The 16,361-nt window shown below is 40.5% G+C and overlaps 1 long non-coding RNA gene across 1 annotated transcript; it reads left to right on the forward strand.

Moving 5' to 3' along the window:
- The first annotated feature begins 1,935 nt into the window (after window positions 1–1,935).
- Window positions 1,936–15,497, forward strand: LOC102441445. Its single transcript, XR_001349698.2, has 4 exons — window positions 1,936–2,021; window positions 2,136–2,209; window positions 10,786–11,174; window positions 14,884–15,497. It is a non-coding gene; the product is annotated as an uncharacterized LOC102441445 (long non-coding RNA).
- The last annotated feature ends 864 nt before the right edge of the window (window positions 15,498–16,361 follow it).

The raw sequence follows: 16,361 nt of genomic DNA on the forward strand, positions 1-16,361 counted from the left end.
ATGATATTTCAAAAGATCTGCGACATTATTTTGAACTGCAACCACTATAATGTGATATGAAAAGCTCTGTGATTTCTGTTGGTGACAGTCACAAGTAATTGTGACTAATGTGGCTAGTTACATTCTTTGCTGAAAAAAAAAAAAGAGCTAAATTTCAACAAGAGGAGAGTGAAAAATAAAGATGTAATTTTTTCCCCCATACAAATTCATGGGCCACTCCAAACCCTGTCCCCAGACTCAATTGGAGGTCTGTGAACCCAAATTAAGAACCTTCCTGTCTCTCCTTCCTTCTTAAACAGCTATCGTTTGGAGGGCAGAAGCCTGGGTTTTATTTTGGGTCTTACTGCTGTGTACCATCATGCCAATCAGTTTGCCTCTCTGGGCCATAGTTCCCTCAGTCTGAAACAATGGAAAAGCAAGAATTGGGACAGGAGACCTTAACTATTAATGTTCTGGGCAATTACTTTATATTCTTTCATTTAATCCTCACAATGATAGTATCAGGTGAGATATTTATTTATTTTTAAAATAATTCTTTATTGTTGAAAGTATTACATATGTCCCCTTTTTGCCCCAATTGACGCCCTCCAACCAGCTCCCACCCCCCGCCCCAGGCCCTCAACGCCCCATTTTCTGTGTCCATGGGCCATGCATATATGCGTACAAGGTTCAGGTGAGATTTTTTTAAAATTTAAATTCTTTATTATTTAAGTATTACATATGTCTCCTTTTCCTCCCTTGACCTCTCCTGGCCACTCCCACCCCCAGCACATGCTCTCACCCTCCCACTGTCTGTGTCCATTGGTGATGCTCATATGCATGCATACAAGTCCTTTGGTTGATCTCTTACCTGCTCCGCCCCTGCCCCCCCCCCCCGCCCCCACCTTTCAGGCGAGATTTTTAAACCGTCTTCCCATTTCACAGATGAACTGAGGCTCCTAGTGAGGTTATCACTTGACCAATGTCTCAGTAAGTAGCAGGGGCTGGTGGGTAACTAGCCACACCCTCATAACCCCTTCCTCCTCCATGGATGAAATTAGGAGCTACACTCATTTTGAGCGATAGAAACCTAGCTCGGAAATCCCTGCAGTGAGGGTAGAGCTATAGGAAATTCCGGCCAGTGTCGTGTCTCTTAACCGGGCAGTGGTTTATACAAAAGGACTTACAGAGTAAGATGTCAAGAAGACAGGATCGCCAGGCTGGTGTGGCTCAGTGATTGAGCATCGACCTATGAACCAGGAGGTCACAGTTAGATTCCCAGTAGGGGGAGTGCAGGAGGCAGCTGATCAATGATTCTCTCTCATCATTGATGTTTCTATCTCCCTCTCCCTTCCTCTCTGAAATCAATAAAATATGTATTAAATATTAAAAAAAGAAGCCAGCCCTAGCTGGCTTGGCTCAGTGGATAGAGCGTCAGCCAGCGGACTGAAGGGCCCCAAGTTCGATTCCAGTCAAGGGCACATGCCTGGGATTGCGGCTCGGTCCCCAGTAGGGGGCGTGCAGGAGCAGCCGATCAATGATTCTCTCATCATTGCTGTTTCTATCTCTCTCTCCCTCTCTGTAATCAATAAAAATATATTTTTAAAAAAGAAGTCAGGAACTCTGATCATTGGGTGACTCGCGCCAGGCCCCACTTTGGGCTTAGAGTCTGAGAGTTTCCAGCTAGTCTGATAGACCCGCTAAAAGAGGATGATGAGTCCTCATCTTCATCCTCTTAAAGGGTGGGCTTGGCTAATCAGCCAATCAAAGACCCCCGAAGGGGCGGGGTTTTCTTCCTCCTGGATCCGGGCCTGGGGGGAAGGGGGTAAAAAAAAGTGTTTCCATCTCCAGCCAATCCCAGGGCCGACAGGAGGGCACTCCTCCAATGGGAGCCCGAGGCTGTAGGTAGCGGTGGAGCTAGCGATCCTGCTCGCGCTTCAGCCTGCGGGAGGGACACCTCCTGGGTATTCTCGAAATTCAGCTCTCGGTTCCTGGGATCTTGGAATCTGCTCACACGTGGCTTGTACGGCGGAGGTTGTCCGGTGAGAGGCTGTAACTACCGGGGTGGGAGGGGGCGTGGGGGAAAGAGGCCGGGCGGGAGCGCGTGAGGGGTGGGGCCTGGGTGAGCTTTTACCTGGGCGGCCTCTCAACCCTAGGTCAGCGGGTTGCGGAGGATCCCGCAGGTAGCAAAGGGCGGGCGAGGGCCCCTGCGACCCCAGACTGCGACTAGGTGAGTACCCTGCGTAGCCCACTGCCCGTGCCCGCCTTCCCGCCCCCTCCCCCCAATTCTCTTGGAAAACCGTTCTGTGCAGGTCTGCAGCTCACATGATCGTCTGCGTGCCGGTCTGTAAGTCTCCTCTCTTTCTGCCCCGCCTTTCCCTCTCGCAATCTGTCTCTATCTCCATCTTTCTGTCTGTCTCTATCTTTCTGTTTCTCTCCCTCTCTGAGACATACTAAACAACCCAGACCTAGAAGGCTGAATCCTGTTAAAACTAGCCATGAGACCTTGAGCCATCTACTTCATGGATGTGGGCCTCAGTTTTCCTCATCTGTCAAATGGAAGTCTAATCATCTCCACCTGAGACAATACTTGTGCATCCCTTTGCCCAATACCCAGCCCCTAGAAAATATTCAATAAATGACGGTCGTGATTGAGAAGAATATTCTCTCTCTTGGTCTTTGGCTTTGTTTACTCCCTGTCTGTCTCTGAGCCTACCCTCATTGGTTCTCTTTCTCTGTTATTGTGTTTCCTCTTTCTACCCGTCTCTTTTCCATCCTTAAATAGCTTAAAGGTGCATGGTTTATAGCAATGAGGTTGGCCTAAGAGCAACTGTGAACTTAGCCAAGGGCTCTACACTGTTCGGTGGGGGGGAAAAAAGGAGCCTGGACTTGGGCTGCTTCTGGCTTCATTGAAGAGAGATCCTCTTTGTTCCCCAGCCTCCTGTGTTAATCAGGTAGAGACCCCCAGGGTGAGGAGCAACTTAAATGAAAAAAGTGGATCAGGCCCTTTATGTTAGTCAACACAAGAAGACCAAGGGTCTCCTAGTTACATCCCCATACAGCCCTTCTGCCCCCACCCTGAAATCCTTTGACCAGGCCTTCTGGAACTCACCTTCAGTCATCAGCAAAATCCCCTCCATTCTCACCCTGGCTTCTGAATAGTCTTAGTTTTCTTTCCGTTCCTTAGAGGTTCTCATACCTGTTGGACCCAACACTCCATTTTTACAGTGTATATTTTGAAATGCCTCTTCATTATTCTGAAATGAAGTGCATAGATAATAGAATCTGTCTACACACATAATCCCCCCAAACCAATATAATATCCTAATTGTAATATAAATGAGAAGTAAAGGAAGAGCAATTTATAATAAAACAATATGTATTTTAATAAGTAAAGCCTGGGATGTAATTCTATTAGAAGTCATAATGAAATGGTCTTGCATATAATACTTAAACCTGGGAATATGACAGCTACATGTGTGTTGATTGGTGACTCAGAAACCGCAGGTAGGATGATGCAGTTTTCCTAGATGATGAGCAATTCTTTATAAAGTTCTAAACAAAACATAGTGCAGTCTTCCCTCAATTTATGTAGTTGTAGAATTTCTGGAACAGTCAGTATACTAGTATATTAGAATCTATGATGTGGCCTTCATAACCTCTCTGGGCTTATATCCTACCACTCTCCCCACTTGCTCTCTCTATGCCACCCATCCTTGCCTCCTTTACGCTACTTGAACATATTAGGCACACTTCCACCTCAGGGGTTTGTACTGGGCCATCACCTGTACCTAGAATGCTTTTCTTGCACACGACTCATGCCCTCACTTCCTTCAGGTCTCTATTCAGATGTCACTTTCTCAATGAGGCCTACCCTGACCATCCTTTTTATTTTATCTTTTATTTTTTTAAAATATGCTTTTTATTGATTTTAGGGAGAGAGAGATAGAAATATCAATGAGAGAAAAACATCGATCGGCTGACACCTGTATGCCCCATACTGGGGATCAAGCCTGCAACCCGGGCATGTGCTCTGACAGGGAATCGAACCGAGACGTCTTCATTCATGGGTCGACACTCAACCCCTGAGTCACATCGGCCGGGCCTGGCCATCCTTCTTAAAATTGCAGCTCTCCACTAGCACATACCCTGATCTATTTTTCTCATAGTGTTCCTCACCCTCTTACAGAATATAAAATTCACATTTTTATTATGTCTGACTCTCCCACTCAATTGTAAGCTCTAGAAGGGCAGACATTGCCTGACCGGTTTGGCTCAGTGGATAGAGCATCGGCCTGTGGACTGAAAGGTCCCAGGTTCGATTCCGGTCAAGGGCATGTACCTTGGTTGCGGGCACATCCCCAATAGGAAGTGTGCAGGAGGCAGCTGATCGATGTTTCTCTCTCATCAATATTTCTAACTCTCTATCTCTCTCCCTTCCTCTCTGTAAAAAATCAATAAAATATATTAAAAAAAATAGAAGGGCAGACATGTGTGTGTGTGTGTGTGTGTGTGTGTGTGCGCGCGCGTGCGCGTGCACGTGCCCTGATGCATCCCTATTACCTTAAACAGTGCCTGGCACATAGTAGGCTCCCTCAGTAAATGTTGAATGACTAAGTAAATGAATGAATAACCAGGCTTTTTACCTACATGGTTGTCTGGTGGGACATTCTAAAGTTGTATGGAATGTGGTTCAGTTCTTTGCTGTGTGGAGCTATCCTGTGCAGCTGAGCATCCCTGGTCCATGCCCACTAAATGTCACCAGTGATCTCCAACTATCGTGACAATAAAAAATGCCCCAAAACACCCCTTGATTATCCATCCCCCCCGCCACTGAGAACCACTGCTTGAATAGAAATCTGGCTTTCCCCTGAGCTCTTTGCTCCTCCAGCAGCTCCCGCATAGCCCTCTTACCAGGAGGTCAGGAGATGGGGGTAGGTGTCCTCACTCTAACTGCCCTTCCCAGACACTTTCTTTTCCTCCTCCTTAGACTACTTTTTAAATCCTCACCTGACAATATTTTTTTCCATTGATTTTTAGAGAGAGTGGAAGGGATGGTTTTATTATTGTTGAGTTGTAAGAATTCTTTTTTAAAAAATATGTTTTTATTGATTTCAGAGAGGAAGGGAAAGAGAGAGAGAAACATCAATGATTAGAGAGAACCACTGATCAGCTGCCTCCTACACTCCCCGCACTGGGGATAGAGCCCACAACCCCGGGCATGTGCCCTGACCGGGAATTGAACCGTGACCTCCTGGTTCATAGGTCGGTGCTCAACCACTGAGCCATTCCAGCCGGACAGGTTGTAAGAATTCTTTATGTATTTTAGATACAAGTCCCTTATCAGATATATAAAATGCAAATCTTTTCTCTTTGGGTTGACTTTTCACCTTCTTGATGGAGTTCTTTGATGCATAAAAATTTTAAATTTTGAAGTCAAGTTTATATATATTTTTTTCTTTCTTTTTAAATCCTTACCCGGGGAAATGATTAGAGAGAGGAAGGGAGAGAGCGAAACCTCGATGTTAGAAACATCAATCAGTTGCCTTCCCTACGCTCCCCAACTGGGGATCAAACCCGCAATGCCCTGACCAGGAATTGAACCGACAACCTTTTGGTGCACAGGACTATGCTCAACCAACTGAGCCACTCCAGCCAGGCCATATCTATTTTTCTTTTGTCACTTGACTTTTTCATGTCATATCTAAGGAACCAGTCAATAACACAAGGTTACAAAGATTTATTCCTGTGCTTTCTTCCAGGAGTTATATGATTTTTAGCTCTTGCATTTAGGTTGATGACCCATTTTGAGTTAATTTTTGTGTGTGGTGAGGTAGGGGTCCAAATTTTATTCTTCTGCATGTGAATATCTAGTTGTCCCAGTACCTTTTGTTGAAGAGTATTCTGTCCGCCCCCTTGAATTGTCTTGGCAACCTTGTGAAAAATCAATTGACCATAAATAATAAATTTAAAGTTTCATTTCTGGACTCTGAATTCTAATCTATTGATCTATGTCTGTCATTATGCCAGACTACACTGTGTTGATTACTATAGTTTCATGTAGTAAGTTTTGAAAACAGGAATTGGAATCTTCAACCTTTGTTCTTTTTCAAGATTGTTTTGGCTCTTCTAAGTTCCTTGCATTTCTATATGGATTTTAGGATCAGTTTGCCATGTTTCTGCAGAAAATCAACTAGAATTTTTATAGGGATTGTGTTGAATCTATATATCAATTAGGAATTATGACCATTTAACAATATTGTGTCTTCCTGTTTGTGAACATGAGAAGTCTTTCCATTTAGATTGTCTTTAATTTCTTTTGGAAGTGTTTTCAGTATATAAGTTTTTCACTTTTGTTAAATTTATGCCTAAGAATTTTATTTTTGCTGCTATTATAAATGGGATTATTTTCTTAATTTCACTTGCTGATTATTCATTGCTAGTGTGTAGAAATACAATTGATTTTTATTTATTGATCTTCTATTCTGCCACATTGCTGAACTTGTTTATTAGTTCAAATAGTTTTTTAGTAGATTCCTGAGGATTTACTGTATATTAGATCATGTGATCTACAAATATAGTTTTACATTTTCTTTCCAATCTGGATGCTTTAAAAAGTTTCATTGATTGATTTTATTTTTGTAATATATTTTTATTGATTTCAGAGAGGAAGGGAGAGGGAGAGAGAGATAGAAACATCAATGATGAGAATCATTGATTGGCTGCCTCCTGCATGCCCCCTCCTGGGGATCAAGCCCCTAACCAAGGTGTGTGCCCTTGACCAGAATCGAACCTGGGACCCTTCAATCCCCAGTTCAATCCCCAGGCCACTGAGCCAAACCGGCTAGGGCTATTTATTGATTAAGGGGGAGAGAGAAAGAGAGAGAGGGAAAGAGGGAGGGACAGAGGGAGAGGGAGAGAGAGAGAGAGAGAGAGAGAGAGAGAGAGAGATTGATTTGTTGTTCTACTTATTTATGCATTCATTGGTTGATTCTTGCATGTGCCCTGACTGGGGATTGAACCTGCAACCTTGGCCTATCTGGATGATGCTATAACTAACTGAGCTACCTGGCCAGAATGTGGATCTTTTTTGCTTTTTTTTTTTTTCTTGATTGATAGCCCTGGCTAGACTTCCTAGTACAGTGCTGACTGGAAGTAATGACTGCAAGTATCCTTATCTTGTTCCTGATCTTAGGGGTAAAGTATTGAGTCTTTCTCTATTAACACATTGCGTACCGCATAGAAATCTCTAAGACATACGCCAGGGACCGCACGTTTTCGGGCAAACTGCACGTTATTTAAATCATCATAATGCACTTTAGGTGTTGTTTTTCAATAATTATAACATTCTTATTTACAAAAACAATTAAACAATTAAAGTTCCTAGTACTTTTTAAACGTATGGTACTGCGTAAAACATTTTCCTCTATGAAGAGGGACCAAACAAAATTTACTTAAGTATCTAGATTCGCTCCTTTTTCCATGGGCGTGAAAAACGAGAACACTCGTGAGCGGTCCTTAACAGATGGCGCACGAAACACGAGAAAACTCCTGAGCGGTACGAAATGTGTTAAGTATGATGTTAGCTGTGGGTTTTACCTTTTACCAAGTTGAAGAAGTTCCCTTCTACTCCTAGTTCTCTGAATGCTTTTGCCATGAATGGGCTTTGTCAAATGCCTTTTCTGCATCTATTGAGATGATCGTGTGGAGTTTATGCTTTATTCTATTAATATGGTGTATTACATTGATTACTTTTCAGATGATAAGCTAACCTTGCATTTCTGAAATAGATCCTAATTCATCATGTTATATCGGCTCGCGTGAATTGCGCGTACTCCGCGGGAGCCGTCTTTAACTCGGTTCATATAGATTTGCGGTGGAGTGCGGGAAACGTGTAAACTCGGGCCGATTGTAACTGCGTATTACCAAATATTTGTTTGTAATCCACCCTTTTGGTGGATGGAACAAAACCAAAAGACAGAGCCATCTTATATTTTGGCGGGAAATTCACCCGCACTCCAAGTGATATAATACTTTTTCTATGTTGCTGGACTTGGTTTGCTAGTATTTTCCTGAGGATTTTTACACCTACTGTATATTCATAAGGGATATTGGTCTGTAGTTTTCTTGTGATGTCTTTGGTTTTGGTGTTAGTGTAATACTGGCTGCATAAAATTAATTGGGAAGTGTTTTCTGTTTTTTGGATGAGTTTGTGAAGGATTGATATTTGCTTTGCGTACGTCTTATGTCTTCGGTTCCGTTGTTCTTTAATTCCTCTCTTCTTTTGTGGTAAGTAGATATTTTCTACTTTAACTTTTTAATTTCCTTATCAAGTATATATTTTTTGAGTTAATTTCTTAGTGGTTACTCTGGGGATTACAATTAACATCTTAATTTGAAACATTCTACTTTGGATTAATTCTAACTTACTTTCAATAGTGTGTAAAAACCTTTGCTCCAGTATACCTGTTTCCTCTCCCCTCCTTTGTAGTATTATCATGAAAATTACTTCTTTATACATTACTAGAGGCCTGGTGCACGAAATTCATGCACTTGGGGAGGGTCCCTCAGCCCAGTCCTCTTGTAGTCCAGAGCCCTTGAGGAATGTCTGACTGATGGTTTAGGCCTGCTCTCCAGGGGAGTGGGCCTAAGCTGGCAGTTGGACATCCCTCTTGCAGTCCGGGACCCCTTGCCCCTTACCACTCACCTGCTCGCTGTTCCTTACCGCTGGGTCACTGCTCCTTAGTGCTGCCATCGAGGCAGGAGAGGCTCCCGCCACCACCACTGTGCTCATCAGCCGTGAGCCCGGCTTCTGGCTGAGTGGTGCTTCCCCTGTGGGAGTGCACTGACCACCAGGGGGAAGCTCCTGCGTTGAGCATCTGCCCTCTGGTGGTCAGTGCACTTCATATTGACCGGTCATTCCTCCATTCGGTCGATTTGCATATTAGCCTTTTTATTATATAGGATAAGCCCATCACCAAATTTTATTATTATTGCTTTATGCAATCTTTTATAACAGATAGGAAAATAAAGTGTTACAAAAATTATTTTTTTCATACCCATGTAGCTACCTTCAAGTTACCATCTAGTGTCCTCTAATTTCAGCCTGAAGCTAGCAACGAATTCTTTCAGTTTTGTTTATCTTAACTTCTCTTTCATCTTTGAAGGACAGTTTAGTTAGATGTGGAATTCTTCTTTGACAGTCTTTTTCTTTCAACATTTTGAAGATGCTGTGACACAGTCTTCTGTCCTCTGGTTTCTGATGAGAAATCAGCTACTAATGTTATTGAGAATCCCTTATACACAATAAGTCATTTTCCTGTTGCTGCATTTGAGATTTTCTTTTTGTCTTTGATTTTGACCAGTTTCACTACGTATCTAGGTATGGATCTCTTTGAGTTTATTCTACTTGAGGTTGTTGAATGTATAGATTAATATTTTACATCAAATTTGTGATGTTTTGGCCCCTTTGTCTTCCTCTTGTCCTTCTGAGATTTCTGTTATACTTATGTTAGTACACTGATGTAGTCTCACACGTCTGTGAGGCTTTGTTTCTTCATTCTTTTTTCTTTCTGCTTTTCATAATGGATAATCTCTATTTACCTATCATCAACTTCACCCTTCTCTTCTACCAGCTCTTATCTGTTGTTGAACCCCTCAAAATGTATTTTTCATTCCATTTGTAATACTTTTCACTCCAGATTTTCTATTTGATTCTTTTTTATGATTTTTATCTCTATTGACATCCTCTATTTTATAAGACATTGTTCTCATACTTTCCTTTAATTCTATAGATATGGGTTCCTTTAGTTCTTTGAAAATGTTTATAATAATTAATTTGAAGTCTTTGTCTATTAAGTCCCAAATATTAGCACCCTTGGGGACATGTTCTTTTGGCTGCTATTTTCCCCGTATATGTAACATAATTTACTGTTTCTTTGCATGTCTCACAGTTGTTGGGGTGTTGTTGTTTTTTTGTAAAAAACTGGTCATTTTAGATGCTCTAACAACTCTGGTATCAGACTCTTCCACCCTCAAAGTTTGTTGTTGTTCTGGGTTGTGCATGTGTTGGTTGTTGTTATTTTTCTTGTTGCCCTTTACTTGTGAATTCTGTATTCCCTGTATTACAGGGTGTGGCAAGAGCAGGTCACAGTTGTTCATATGGAAAATAATGTAATAATACACAAATAAACTTTTACGTACTTAAAATTCTAAACCTACTTTTGCCCCACCCTGTATGTGGACCCTGAGTTCTCTGCCAACTTTTTTTAAGTTCTTGTTTTCATTATTTATTTATTTTTAAATCTCACCTAAGGACATGTTTAGAGAAAGGAAGGGAGAGAGAGGAAAAAAAAACATTGATGTTCTAGAGAAACATTGATCGGTCGCCCCCCACATGGGATTGAACCCACAACCCAGGTATGTGCCTTGACTGGGAGTCTTTTCAGATTTTTAAATGAGAAATTTGAAAACTGCTTGAATAACATGTTTATTTTTATATTAGGTTTATGCTTGAAATGGATACACCCAAATTCTGATCAAGACTTTTTAATGATGTGTTCTTTCAAATTTTCAGTAGTCACAATCAAGAAAAATTTATGTACAAGTAGCTGATAAAGTATTTAAAACCAATTTTTAAAGTCTTCAAAAATGTTTAACAACTGAAATGGTATCTGACAGCTTTTCTTTTTGTTTTATTGAAGGATATATTGTTAAAATTTCTTGTGATAATGTGATTAGATTTCAAAACAATTGAACTCTTTCATATAAATTATTTCAAAATAATGATGAAGCTCTTATTTGCAGAACATCCGTCATTGTTAGCCCCGCAGCTAGCTTGGACACCATTAAAAGGGCTCATCAGCTTCAAATGAATAAAAGTATCTGATATTCATGAAGACAGAGTTTCAGGGCTTCTACCAGGAGCTACACTCTCTAGAAGCCCCTGCTTGGCCTTCCTGCACCCAACCCCACCCCAACTAGTCACAACTTGGCTGTGTATGGTGTTTCTTGGCAACTGGAACACAGACTCCTCCAGCAGCTCCACAGATCCCTTGTCCTCAGTGAGCAGAAGACTACAGAAACTGTCTACTGAAGAGGCTGTCCATGTGATTGAGCTCGGCTCTGCTTAACACACTTACCACAGAGCAGTAACTGAGTGCTGGATGTTACTCATTCGTGCTCACCTCCTGCAGGTACGGGAGAGGGATTTGTCAGACCACATTTCACTAAGGGTCACCCTCTAAGGATCTCCACAGGAGGCTGCCCATAGAGAGAGGCAGCCTACCTAGGGTCTCCACTGCCTTAGGTTCTACATGGACAGCATTAGGGCTGAGGGAATCAGTATCTCTTTACTTACCTATAATCTACATATCAACTAGAAAATTCTGCCTTCTGCTATTTGTTTGTTCATTTATTTATTTATTCATTCGTTCATTTATTTTTGGTAGAAAGAGTTTTAACTGCTGCTTCAATTCCTTTAATAGAGGACTATTCAGGATTTCTCTTTCTTCTTGAGTCAGTTTTGGTACGTTAAAGTTTTCTAGGAATTGGTCTATTTTGCCTGCATTCTCGAATTTATTGGCATCAACTTCCCTTATTTTTGATTCTCTGCTGTACATAATCTGTAGTTATGTCTCCTTTTTCATTGCTGTTATTGGTTATTTGTGCCTTCTCACTTTTTTTCATGATCAATCTCTCCAGAGGTTTGTCTATTTTATTAGTCTTTTCAAAGAACCAACTTTTGGCTTTGTTGCTTCTCTCTATTATGTCTTTGTTTTCTATTTCTTTAATTTCCGCTCTTATCTTTTTTGATCTCCTTCCTTCCACATTTTTTGGATTTATTCTGTTGTTCTTTTTCTAATTTCTTATATTGAATACTGAGCTCATTAATCTTCAGCCTTCCTTGTTTTTTTATTTGTGCATTTAAGGATATAAATTGCCCTCTAAATACTGCTTTTTTATAAGTTCAGACATGTCCTATTTCATTATTGTTCGATTCCGAGTACTTTAACATTTTCATCATGGTTACTTCTTAGACCTGTGAGTTATATAGAAGTGTGTTTTTAAATTTCTCAATGTTTGGTGATTTTTAATTTTATCTCTTTGTTATTGAAATCTATCTTAATTGTATTATGGTCAGAGGATGTTATCTGTGTGATAACAATTCTGAATTTTATTGAGACTTGATTATGGCTTAGTACGTGATCAATATTTTTTAATGTTTCCTGTGTGCTTTATAAGAATGTATGTTCTCTAATTGTTGATTACAGAGTTCTACATATGTCTATTATCAAGCTTGTTGGTTGTATTGTTCAAATTTTCTATATCTATACTGATTTTTTGGTGTCACTATATAGCAGTAATTGTAAGAGGTGTATTAATATTCAACTATGATGGTGGATTTGTCTATTTCTCCTTGTAGTTCTTTTTAAAAATTTTATATATTTTGAGAATATTTTATTAGGACTATTCAAAATAAGAATTGTTATATATTCCTGATAAATATGTAATGACCCTCTCTATTCTTGATAATGCATTTTTCCTTGAAGTCTATTTTACCTTATATTGATATAACAACACAAGCTTTTCTTCTTGTTAGGATTTATGTGGCATATAATTTTCCAACCTTTTACTTTACAACATTTTCATGCTCTTATGCTTCAATTATACCTCTTGGGAATGGCATATAGCTGGACCTTTTTTTTAAAAAGGTAATCTGGTGATCTCTGTTTTTTACGGGCAAGTTTAATCTGTTTACATTTACTGTGATATATTTGGGCTTGTTTCTACCATTATACTTTTTTATTTCTATTTCCTACCAACATCTTTTCTATGCTTCATTTTCTTTCTTTCTTTCTTTCTTTCTTTCTTTCTTTCTTTCTTTCTTTCTTTCTTTCGCTTGCTTTTTCAGCTTTAAGATTTGTAGTGTTTGCTTTCTTATTCAATATTTTCCTCCCTACTGTTTGGAATTAACATTTTTTCTATTCTTTTTGTGGTTATCCTTGACATTTTACCACACATGTTTAATTTATAAGGTCTAAAGTTAAACAGTATTTTAACCTCCATCTTCAAGAACACAGGAACCTTCAACTGTAGGCATTTCTTTCTTGACCACATGCTATTGTGAGTTTGTTCCTTTTTTCTAACCTCATAAAATCTACATTATCATTAGTATAATTTTATATGCATAGTGTTTGGATTTTCATGCATACATTCTTGCATCTCAGACCATCATTCTGGGATCATTTTCTTTCATTATGAATACAGTGTTTAGATGCTCTTTTAGTACAGGTCTCTTAGTGTTAAATTGTCCCAGTCTTTGTTATATGTAAATGTAATTTTATCCTCATCTTAAATGACAGTGCTATAGATATTTAGAAGTCTGCTACCAGTCTAATTACTGTTTTTGTAGGTGTTTTTGTTTTCTTTTATTCTGGCTACCTTTAAGATCTCTCTCTCTCTCTCTCTCTCTCTCTCTCTCTCTCTCTCTGAGGGAGATGTACAGGGGGCTCTTCAGTGTCATTCTAAAATGTTTAGCCATGTATTTCTTTTTCATTTATTCTACTTTAGAAATGCACTTGCTTTGTGCCTCTGGATTTTTTTTTCATAATTTCTAGAAAATTCTTAGCCATTATGTCTTCAAATGTTGCCCTCTCCCATTATTTATATATTTTCTTTCTCAGAATACAGTTAGTCATATTTTTTACCTCTTCATTATATCTTCCATATCTCAACATCTTTTTTATGTTTTCTGTCTCCTTGTCTTCCTGCACTTCATTCTGGGCAATTTCTCCAGATTTTTACCAATTAACTCTTCAGCTATGTCTGATCTGTTGTTTCATCTGTCCACTGAGTTTTTTTGTTTCAACAGTTGCATTTTTCATTTGTATAAGCTCCATATATTTCACTTTCTAATTCAACCCTAATAATCTCTTGTTGCTTGCTCATCTTTGTGGTTGCATCTCCTGTTTCTTTAAAGATTTTATACAATTTTTGTTCAACCAATGATCACTGTTTACATAAGTATGACATTGTAAATATTGTTCATATCTAAACCACAGAGTATACTCTGATTATATATCCTTTGTTGTATACCTTTTTGTTTTCTTAGTAGTTGTCTGTTTTTTTCTTTGCCTAGTGTTATAATACCTATTACTAATTCTTATCTGAAATTCTTTTAAAAAATCCCTACCAGATGATGTCCCTCCTCTGCTCAAAACTCTCCCATGGCTCCCAGCTCCTCAGAATAAAAGCCATAGCCCTCACCATGTCCCAAAAGTCTCTACACATTCTGGACCTCAACCCCTCTCTGACTTCATTTCCTGTCATTCTCTCCATCACTCACTCTTCTCCAGCCACACTGGCCTACTTGCTGTTACTCAAACTGACAAGTACCCGCCCACTTCATTGGCTTTGTACTTGTTCTCACTGCCTGGAACACTCTTCTACCCAGATAATCTGATGACTTGCCCACCCACATCCAGTATTCTCATATGTCACCTCCTTAGAGAAGCATTCCCTGACCAGCATATCTAAATTGGTCTCATTCACCAGCACGGTCTATCCCCTTATCTTACTTTTTTTTTTGTCTTATGTTTTTCTACAAAACACCGATCACCACCTGAAATATTTCATATTTATTTATTGTGTTTAGTGTCTGTCTCTCCCCAATAGACTGTAAGCTCCACAAAGCAGGGCCTTTTGTTTTGTTCACTGTTGTATCCCCAGTGCCAAGAACAGTGCATAGTAATATTTAGTAGATGCTCAATAAATATTTTTGGAATAAACCCATTCAAAGACATACCTATATGGCAGGGCTTGGGGAGGGATGGGAATGTGGATAATACGGAATAAACAAGAAAGGCTGAAAGAAAAAATAAAGTGTATATTCCCTTGTCTTAGGTCACCCACTCCATGACATTCATCCTTTAGTATCTGCTCTTCGCTAAGGAGAAAACACCACCACCTGTCGTCTGTTAACCCGAGGACAGAATGCCCAGGTGAGCCTGACTCACAGTACCTGTATGTAGCTAACCTTGACCACGTGCTGCCAAAGCTCCTGCAAGCCCTCCCTCCAAGCACAGCAGCAGCCCAGCTCCGGAGCGGACAGGCATTTCACCCCACAGAAGTGATCTGCTGTCACCTACTCTTGGGGGGCAAAGGGGATTATGGGGAGATTAGAAGAAGATAGATGGGCCTACTCCGTCAACCCATATTGTTATCAGACAACTCATCTGGAACAACCAGAACAGCCCCGCTGGTGCACTGACTGAGGGGAGCCACGTGTTTAGTTCCCTGCACTCCCGTGTGACCTCACCCACTGACTTCCCCAGAAGGGGCTCTTGTAACCCCTTCAGGAAGCTGAAGCCAGACAGTGACTGAGAGGTTCTGTCCAGCTCCTCCTCTCCTGGGCAGCTTCACCCAGGAGTAACTTCAGTAACCAGTGGGGTGTGTTCTCGCCACTCAGGTTTTCAAAACAAAACCATATATTGTTTAGGGATACTTACACAGGAAGCAAAACTTTCAAGGAAAGCAAAAAAAAAAAGAGAGAGAGAGAGAGTAACAAAGAGCGAGAGCCGAACCGGTTTGGCTCAGTGGATAGAGCGTCGGCCTGCGGACTCAAGGGTCCCAGGTTCGATTCCGGTCAAGGGCATGTACCTTGGTTGCGGGCACATCCCCAGTGGGGGTGTGCAGGAGGCAGCTGATCGATCTCTCTCATCGATGTTTCTAACTCTCTGTCCCTCTTCCTTCTTCTCTGTAAAAAAATCAATAAAATATAAAAAAAAAAAAGAGAGAGAGAGAGAACATCAAGGTCAGGATAATGGTTTCCTCTGGGGCAGGGAAAGAGGTATGTGAAGGGAAACAGGAGGGTTCTAAAATACTTTAATGTTCTAGTTCTTAGCATGGTTGGCAGGTAAATGGGAATTTTATTATTCTTCCTTAAACTGTACAAGTTTTAGAAACTGTTCCATATGTTCAGTGCATTTAAAATTTTAACAGAAACAGTTTTCAAACCAAATAATATGTACAACTGACTGAACACATAGAACCAAAGATAATCACAATAAACACATCAGAATACCTGCCTATCGAGGGAGAGGGTTGGAAATGGGAGTGGAGAACGAGAAAATGGGATGCACGAATTTATATATATAAAAGCCCAGCGACCATTATGGCAGAATGATTGGAACAACCATAACAACGGGTCACTATGACACTCACTGACCACCAGGGGGCAGAGGCTCAACACAGAAGCTGCCTCTGGTGGTCAGTGCGTTCCCACAGCAGGAGCACTGCTCAGCTAGAAGTGGGGCTCACAGCTGGTGAATGCAATGGCAGTGGTGGGAGCTTCTCCCGCCTCCGCCTCCGCAGCAGTGCTA

The sequence above is a fragment of the Myotis lucifugus genome, unplaced genomic scaffold (genome assembly GCF_000147115.1).
Source record: "Myotis lucifugus unplaced genomic scaffold, Myoluc2.0 scaffold_169, whole genome shotgun sequence".
Classification (NCBI taxonomy): domain Eukaryota; kingdom Metazoa; phylum Chordata; class Mammalia; order Chiroptera; family Vespertilionidae; genus Myotis; species Myotis lucifugus.